Here is an 8772-nt window from a genome sequence, read left to right on the forward strand (position 1 = left end):
CCTGTAACCACTGTGTGACACAAACTCAGTGCTTTGGTCATTAAATAATGTCGGGCTCGGTTCGGGTTCGGACAGAAATATGCTGCCCGTGCCGCACTCTAACACACACACACACACACACACACACGGAAAACTGGACATTATCATCAATTTATAAAAGACCCCCGGACGTCCGGGCAAAAGAGGACGTTTGGTCAGCCTAACGTAGCGCCATCTTGTGGGTCAAATTACCTATGTCAGCATTTACCTTGGTCTATAGGTCGCACCGGTCTATAACCCGCACCCAACTTTTTAGATGAAAAAAAAGGGAAAAAAAGTGCGACTTATACACCAAGTTTTACGGTAAGTCACTTCACCTGACTTTATTAAAAAAACACTGCAGTCAGTGAGGAATGTACCAAACATGTGGCAAAAGCCCAAAGAAGTAAAGCTTCATGTTTATCTCACAATGAAACAAAGGAAGCAAATACATTAAAAATGTTAACAAAACTCCATACTTTATACAGGCATTCATCACTTTACACTTTAAACACTCAAAATAAATGAACTAAAAAGAAATTACAATAAAAAGACAAAAATGTACAGATAGTGACTCATCAAACTGCAAAAAACTATCAATTGTTCAGTTAACCCTCTTCCATTTAACACTGATGAAGTTAAAACCCTTTAAAATGCACTGCTCCCATGCCAGAATTATTTGGTCTTTAACACATCATAAGATTACGTCAACAATAAATACAAAGAGCTCAAAGAGCTGTCTTTAAACGTATGTCTTGTAAACTTGTGTTTAATGAAACATCTAAAAACCCAAAGATATTATATTTCTACAGACATAAACAGCTACACTAACCTCACTGCAACAGCTTTATTTTACCACTCGAAAAAAAAAGAAAGAAAGAAAGAAAAGAAAAAGAAGTGCTATCGTAGTTTAAGCAAGGGCAAGAAAGTCTGTGTGGAGTAGGAGGTAAGTGAGTTGGATGGGTCAAACAAAACTGAACTTTAACTCAGGTAACAGCAGTTTGTGTCCCATGGGAAAACAAGAGTCATTATTATTTTAATGTAACATGACCATATTTACGAACGGTCATTAAGCACTGACATTATACGTGATTTTTATTCCCAAGTAGATTTGTTGACCAAACTTAACAGTCACCCTTTAACAACATCAACAATGTGTTACAATATGACCGCCTGGACCTCATTGTTTTCCCAATTCATTTTTGGCCACTGTTCTTCTCTTTGAGTTAGCTGCTAACTGCTATCAGCTACATTTTAAGTCTACCGCTGCAGGTTTCATGCATAACAGATACCCAAATGTCACACCTGTGCCTCCAATGACCCTGTCCTGCGGCTGTCCCCTTACACAGTGGTTGTTTTGGCATTGTTACTACCTTCCCTGCCAGCTTAAAGGAAACAAAACTCTGCCCCCCCCCCATTCTGTGATTTTACCCCCTACACAGAATGGTGAAGCGGCATGAAATTCTCATCTTGAAGAGGCTGTGTAAAAGGGTCTATAGAGACACTAAAGGGTGCCCCGTGCGTCACTTTGAGACTCAGAGGGATGTGACAAAGCTAGGTATCTCACCACTCGGAATGAGAACTGTTTGTTGTTACTGCTGTCCATGACTGCAGTCCATGCTTGGGAAAATACATCTGTGATGAATGCTCCAGAAAAATTGCATCCCAATGAGCAGTAATCCTCCTCCAGCATGCTCTGCAGGCCCTGGCTCATCTCTCAGCTGCCTGGCTATATCCCACAGCCCCTAAGCTGCCTCCAGCAAGCCCAGGCTGTGCTCTGCTCCTCCGCCACAGGACCAGAGGGAGGACGGGAGGTCAGCAGGGTCTGTGCCCAAGGCCAAAGGCCCTCTGTCAGCTGTCCTTAAGTGGGATTTCGTGCACCCCCCCCCAAAACGTTCGTTTGCGAGGACTGGATGAATATCATGATGTGCTTCAGCCAATCTCAGCTCAGTAGGACAGGACTGGTCCCTTTGGACCATCCATTTTAGCAACTAGCTTCTTCAGACTTACAGCACTTTTAAAATAATTACGCCGACATTTTCAGGCTGGGCTCTGCTCCATCATGTTGGGTAATGTAGATTCCCAAGACCATTTCCTCCATTTCTCTCTTGGCACCAGGATCAATACCCTTAGAATGAGAGAAGTGTATAGTATTAATTAAAATCTGTTAAGAGAATTTGTAAAGTGGCCCAGAGGGGTCAACGCACTGCAAATTAAGAAAACATGCAAATAGACAGAACACAAACAAATGAAGAAACATCTTCAACAATTCTAACACATGCACAGCATTTAGAAAACGTCTTTCCTGACTTGATGACACAGGAGAACATACATTTAAGGACGTGTGCGGCATTTAGAAAAAGTGCTACAAAAAAGCTCACAACACAATGCGGACTGTTTCTAGGGGGCACTAAAAAGTGATGCACACAGCTGGGATAGGTCTGTCGTTTCCATTGTTTGCAGCTTATGAAGTCACTGAGGTCTGCTATCCATCACTGTGATCACATGATTCAGATATTATAATATGAAGCATGTGTGGCATTGGTGTTTCTGTTTGTCGTCATCTTGGTGTAGATGTTTTGTAAATGCTGCATGTGTTGTCTAATTGGTGAAGAAGCTGCTTGTCATTGTCCATTAATCTGATTATTTTCTCAATCGATTGTCTATTAATTGTCACACAACAGTAAAAAATGTTCATAACAATTTCCCACAGCCTAAAGAGCCGTCTCGAGATGTTTTGTTTTGTCCAACCCACAGTCCAAAACCCAAATATGTTCAATTTATAATGATGGAAAACAGAAAGTAGCAAATCCTCATATTTGAGACACTGGGACTAAATAATTTTTGGCATTGTTGTTCGAAAATGACTTGAACAATATTATCAAAACTGTTGCCAATTACTTTGGCCAACTGACTAATCCACTTAATCAACTAATCGTCCCAGCTCTCATTAGAACTTTGGAGGATTTAAACTTACATTGGCCAAATCTAATCAGCACAACATGCTAATACACTTGATGTTAAGTAACAGTTCTTAGCAGACCCTGACTGCGAGAAGTGGACAGACTGATAAATCAGTGAGAAATGTCAGTACAAAAATCCAAAAGATATGTTTGTGTTAGGTTAGACACAGTGACACCATTACATAGACTGTTGACCAGAGAACACTGACAAGTTCACGTTTACTCTTTAAAATGTCCCAATTCACAATTCATGTCCGTTTCCTCAGGATGTAAATTATTCTGAAGAGCATTCCACAATTTGAATAAGCGTGAGTAGTCATAGAATGTCCATAGATATAAAAGTCTCTGACCAAAATGGCTGTGCTTTAAGCCTTTGAACTCTGCAACAGAAATGGTTCAGTACCTACACTGGTATTTTTGCCATTTGTAATGTCATTTCTTGGAGTATCTTCAATTGCTTCATATCCCTTATATCTGAACAACCTTGATATTAACACATTTAAAAACATTAGGTAAGTCAATAAACCATAATAACCGATTAAAGTATTGAAAATGTGTCATAAAAAAATAAAAAAATTAAAAAGACTTGACATTTTTTATCAGATTTTACTAAATAGAAATGTAAAAATAGTGATGCAAAAAAATTTGAAATGTACAAACATAAAGAAAATATTTTTTAACACTCAATAAGTAACATTATTAGCTCTTCAGACATGCTTATTTTTGAAGTGAAAAGGCATTCATTCGTTCCTCTGGCCCCACTGCACATAGCGCAGTAACATACAAACGTACAATGTGATTACACGAAAGACAGAAATCTTAGCATTCTGCTGAAAAAAGAAAGAATTAATGTTCTTGTTATGCTAATTTTTGTTTTACATGGATATATACAGGATTATGAAAAACAACAATCTCCTGCTACCAGTATGGGGAAATCCACAGGGAAATAATGGTATAATTACAGTGAAATACTATGATTTAACTGGCATAAGGTAAGGTAACATAAGATCACGACTTGAGGACAGAGAGGACTGTTGCAAAAAGAATGATTGCTCTAGCTATTATGGGTTTTATTTCTGATTGATATTCAAGATTGTGCAAACAACGACCTCCCGTGGTCATCATGGGTAAATACCTGCGTAATTACAGTGAAATATCATGTTTACGCAACAGGTAAAATAAGATAACATAAGGTCATTACGTGATGACCGTGAAAACAAAAACCTTAGCTTTCTGCTGCAAAAAGAATGAATGCTCTAGTTATTGTGGTTTTTATTTCTTATCTATTAAAGCAGAATCATGCAAACAACAATTTCAGCGGCTGTCCACGGGAGTTCCATTATTAAAGGGTTAAGTTGTACTGCTTCAGTAATTGGTACCTTATAGGTGCAGTGTCAGCACACTGTTTGCAACTCCACATTCATCACCGAAAAAAAGAGAGTGTAAATGATCACCATAACAACCAACTGCATGTTTCCTGTGGCGTGTTAATACAATTGGCGGGTGTAGTTTGGTAGAGAGAAAATAGTTTCCAATTACTGATAAAAACAACTCTACAGGTAAGAGGAGACATTTGTGTTTTTGCAGTGAGCTGTCCCTTTAAAAGTCAAGTGTCTAGGAGAGCTATGGTGGCCAACAGGAAAAATAAATCTACAACATCCATAAATATGAGGTGTTTTACAGTGCATTGGTCAGGTGATTACAGCCTTTCAAAACACATGGGATACATACGAATTTGGGGGCATTACTTTCTGTAGGAAAATGTAGGCACAGTTTAGAGAACAGCCTGAGAAAAGTTGTGTCTATTGGAATGGACGGGGGGTCTGAATTGGTTAATGCAGTGAAACTTTAATCTTTTTTTTTTATTTTTTTTTAATTGTTAATAATGCATTTATGAAGAAGCTTTGCCATAAAATAATTATGTAATGCAAATAACATCCATTTTTTATTTTTTAATATAAAAGCAATAAATCTGTAAAGTAGAAGCAATTGAGGTATATCTGCATGGATTTCCCCTTTGTTGAATTTACAAACGACTGTATGTGCAGAGTGTGTGAGTGAAATCAACACAATCCATAGCCATTACAGAGAAACTGTCGTAATGATAAACAGCTCAGGTAAACAGTGTAGACACATTTAGACTTGACACATTTAGCAACTTGATATATGGACGGTGAATATTGGCCATTGTGGGAGGAAAACTCAATCATGATTGTATCAGTCAGGCACTGAGAAGGAAATAGATGCCTTTGTAACTGTCAGATCACCCAGAAAAATCAAGATAAACACAGAAGAATCTTTATTTCTACAAGCTAAAATTGCATTCATTATAAACTTAAATGCATTTGCTTCTTTCCCTCTAAGTTTTCAATTAAAAGTACAGCATTTCCTCCTGTCAAATAACATAGTGAGGATGTTTAAATGTCCGCACTCTATCTACTTCCATCCGTCACTGCCAACAGGGGGTCGTGCCCTTTGTTCAAGGCTTTCAATCATTCCTAACATTTTTTTTTAGACATCTTGGAGAGATGTGAAGCAACTGCAGTAGAAACTTAACCCAGTACCAAAAGCTAAGTCAGAAACAATATGTACTCTCCGAAAGATCGTCTTTTGAAACAGATTGAGGACCTTATGCCAGGTAAAAACCCAAAGCAATAAACAATATATCTACTGAAAGCATCTCGGGAGCCAGACGCACATTGAATGCCTCTATCCCTCCTCTCTCCCATGTCTAATAAATTAAGGAATAAGCGGGGTTAGGGAAGTCAGATCGGTGAGTGCATTAGATTTGATTATTACCTTTGCCTCTGATGCTGTATTATTGCTTTGGGATCCCCAGAGGAGGACTCTCTGCAACAAAGGTGGAACTTAGAAACTCAGGTCGGTGAAATTGGGCAGCCGCGAAGAAGCCGTGGGAGCAGATGAGGGCAAGGTGAAGGCAGAGGGAGGAAGATACAGGGGCCTTGGAGGAGTTCAGCCTTAATAAGAGCGTCTGGTTTCGTGGGAGACAGAGGGAGGGAGGTAGATTGGGTGAGAGGGAAAGAAGACAAATAGGTTGCGAGGGTGGTTGAGTTGAGAAAGCAGAATCAGTAGCAGCAAGAGGAAAATGATATCTGGATATATAATAATAACCAGGACTGTTTTTAATGTCAGAGGGGAGATAAGGCAGCGCAGCTATTGTTCATGAGAAGGAGAGGATCATCATCACTGTAAATGTGATATAAAAGCACAGTATGAATCCCAATCGATCATAATACGATGTGTCGGGGTAGCGGCCTATTAGTCGTCTTAGTAACCGAAGCCAGTGGAGGCTGCTGGGGCCAGGGCTGCAGTTTCACACCCACAGAGAGTAAATGTCTGATGAGGAGCTGGAAGCCTCCTTAACTCTATCAAGATTGATTGTGTCAGTGATCCTCTTTATCATGCCAGTAAGCAGTGGCACTTTAATACACATACGGTAAGCATCATCGATACCATGTCACTTATGGAATGCTGAGCATGCGAGCAAAGTATCCCTCAAAAATCTTCTTAAACACATTATGGAAAAAGGATCAGAGGATCTTTACAGAGGACAGTTAAGGTAACATGCCTTACACCTGCCTTTGTTTTTCTTTCCTTAGGGCGTTTTCATATTAGGTATGATTGATTCATACTGTGCCCAAGTATGATTGCGCCCCCTCTCTGCTCCCCCGCCGGTCAGCTTTAACATTAGTAATGATGTTCTCGACCTGAGTGCACTTGCGTCATCATCTAAGTGACATTTTTGTTGTGCTACAGTGTAGAAAAGGGTGCCGCAGACGGACATGGCTGCCCCCAGGACTGTCATCAGTGGGACTGGTGGAGCAGCAAGGTGAAGCCCTGCCCCTGGGTGGGAGCTGCTGCTGATTGGTGCAGAGCTTTTGCTCCCACTGCTGGAGCTCCGACCTCAGGTCGAATGACAACAAAGCCAGACCTGGGTCTATCCATACCGTCTGATACAGAGGCATCAGTGTTAAAAAGACTTTTTCATTAATGGTTAGAAACTCCTTCTTGTCCCTCTTGTTCCCCCTCCACATCAGGTACTGTATGGTGTCCATACCTGATACGTACGGTACCAGAGTACATGAACTGTACTCAAGACCACCTTGTCCCATGCGCAGGTACAATGAAGTGTTTACACTCATCAATTAACTGGACTTTGGGGTTAAGTGAACCCAGAAAACCTCTAACAGGATGTGCACAGGAGACATCCTGTTCAGATGCCTGAACCACATCGACTGATCTCTTACGATGCAAAGGAGCAGTGGATCTACTTCAGCCTCCCTCCAGATGTCTGTGCTCCTCAACCTATCTCTAAGGCTGAGCCCAGCCACTCTAGAGAGGAGACTCTTTTTGGCAGCTTGTATCCGTGATCACATTTTTTTGGTCAGTACCCAAAGCTCATTTTCAACACCATGTCTCCCAAAAAACCGACTACCCTACACCTTTGAGTATCCCCCCCAAAATACATTTTTAAATATATTGGAGGTAGTGTCAAAATAATTATTATCTAGTATTGATTTTGATGTTTGTTGTGTTATTTGAAGAACTTGCTTAAAGGTCTTTACATACTTTTTGGTTCACTTCTTTGGTTCAGACTGAAATATCTCCATAACCATTTGATAGATTGTCTTGGAACCTTGTACAGATATTTACGTTCCCCATGGGATTAATTATACTATAGTAATCCTGTGACTTTTCCTCTAGCACCACCAACAATGGTTGATGTGTGGATAAATTGTAATAACTTTGGTGATTTTCTGACTTTTCATTTAGACAACACCATGGTCCATGACCAAATACCTTTAGAACTAACGACATTCCCATCAGCCTCAGCTGTACTTGAAATATATGGCTCGTAAGCAAATATTAGCATACCAGCAAACTAAACTATAAAGAACATGGTCAATATTATACCTACTAAGATCAACATGTTAGCATTGTTAGCGTGGCCATGTTAGCATCCTGACGTTAGCATATAGCTCAAAGCAGCATTGTGTCTAAGTGCAGCCCCACAGAGCTCCTAGCATGGCTGAAAACTCTTAGGCCCAGTCTACATATATACAGATATTTTTGGAAACAAATATTTTCCTCTACATTTTGGCTGAAAATTTAGATTTTTTCAATACACCTTTGGGTGCAGATTTTTTAAACTTACTTTGTAGCCAGGTGGACCAATTGCTGTATTTCCATCCTCCCACTGTATGAAAATAAAGCCAAAATATCCAGCATATGGCTGCTGTTATCTTGTGCTGGTGATATCATTTGGAGCCAGAGTCTAAAGAATAGCAGTCCCCACAGTACTGAGTTCCCGCTGACCAACCCATCGCAAGTAGCACCATTGATCGCAAGCTTTCAACTGGTACACAGAGCTGTCAATCACGACGTCAAACGCCCTGTTTTTTATCAATAACTACTTAAAACCAAACCTATAAGAAAAATGAGAACCTACACAACATTAGCAGGATAAGAACTACCGTAAAACTTGGTGTATAAGTCACACTTTTTTTTCCCTTTTTTTTCATCTAAAAAGTTGGGTGCGGGTTATAGACCGGTGCGACCTATAGACCAAGGTAAATGCTGACATAGGTAATTTGACCCACAAGATGACGCTACGTTAGACTGACCAAACGTCCTCTTTTGCCCGGACATGTCCACTTTTCACGTCCCGTCCGGGGCGTCCGGGGGTCTTTTATAAACTGATGATAATGTCCGGTTTTCCGTGTGTTTGTGTGTGTGTGTTAGAGTGCGGCACGGGCAGCATATTTCTGTC

The 8772-nt window shown here is 40.2% G+C and overlaps 2 long non-coding RNA genes across 2 annotated transcripts in view; one reads left to right on the forward strand and one right to left on the reverse strand.

Annotated features, from left to right (window-relative positions):
* Nucleotides 1–8772, forward strand: part of LOC126389362 (uncharacterized) — a 492329-nt gene that overhangs the window by 101822 nt on the left and 381735 nt on the right. The window lies entirely within an intron of this gene.
* LOC126389365 (uncharacterized) overlaps nucleotides 403–8772 on the reverse strand; it is a 92144-nt gene continuing 83774 nt past the window's right edge. Inside the window, exons 2-3 of the long non-coding RNA XR_007569847.1 lie at nucleotides 5781–5973; nucleotides 403–2146 (exon numbers count right to left, since the gene is read on the reverse strand). This is a non-coding gene — a long non-coding RNA (uncharacterized LOC126389365). The remainder of the gene's footprint in view (nucleotides 2147–5780; nucleotides 5974–8772) is intronic.

Source organism: Epinephelus moara, chromosome 4, assembly GCF_006386435.1.
Source record: "Epinephelus moara isolate mb chromosome 4, YSFRI_EMoa_1.0, whole genome shotgun sequence".
Taxonomy (NCBI): Eukaryota; Metazoa; Chordata; class Actinopteri; order Perciformes; family Serranidae; genus Epinephelus; species Epinephelus moara.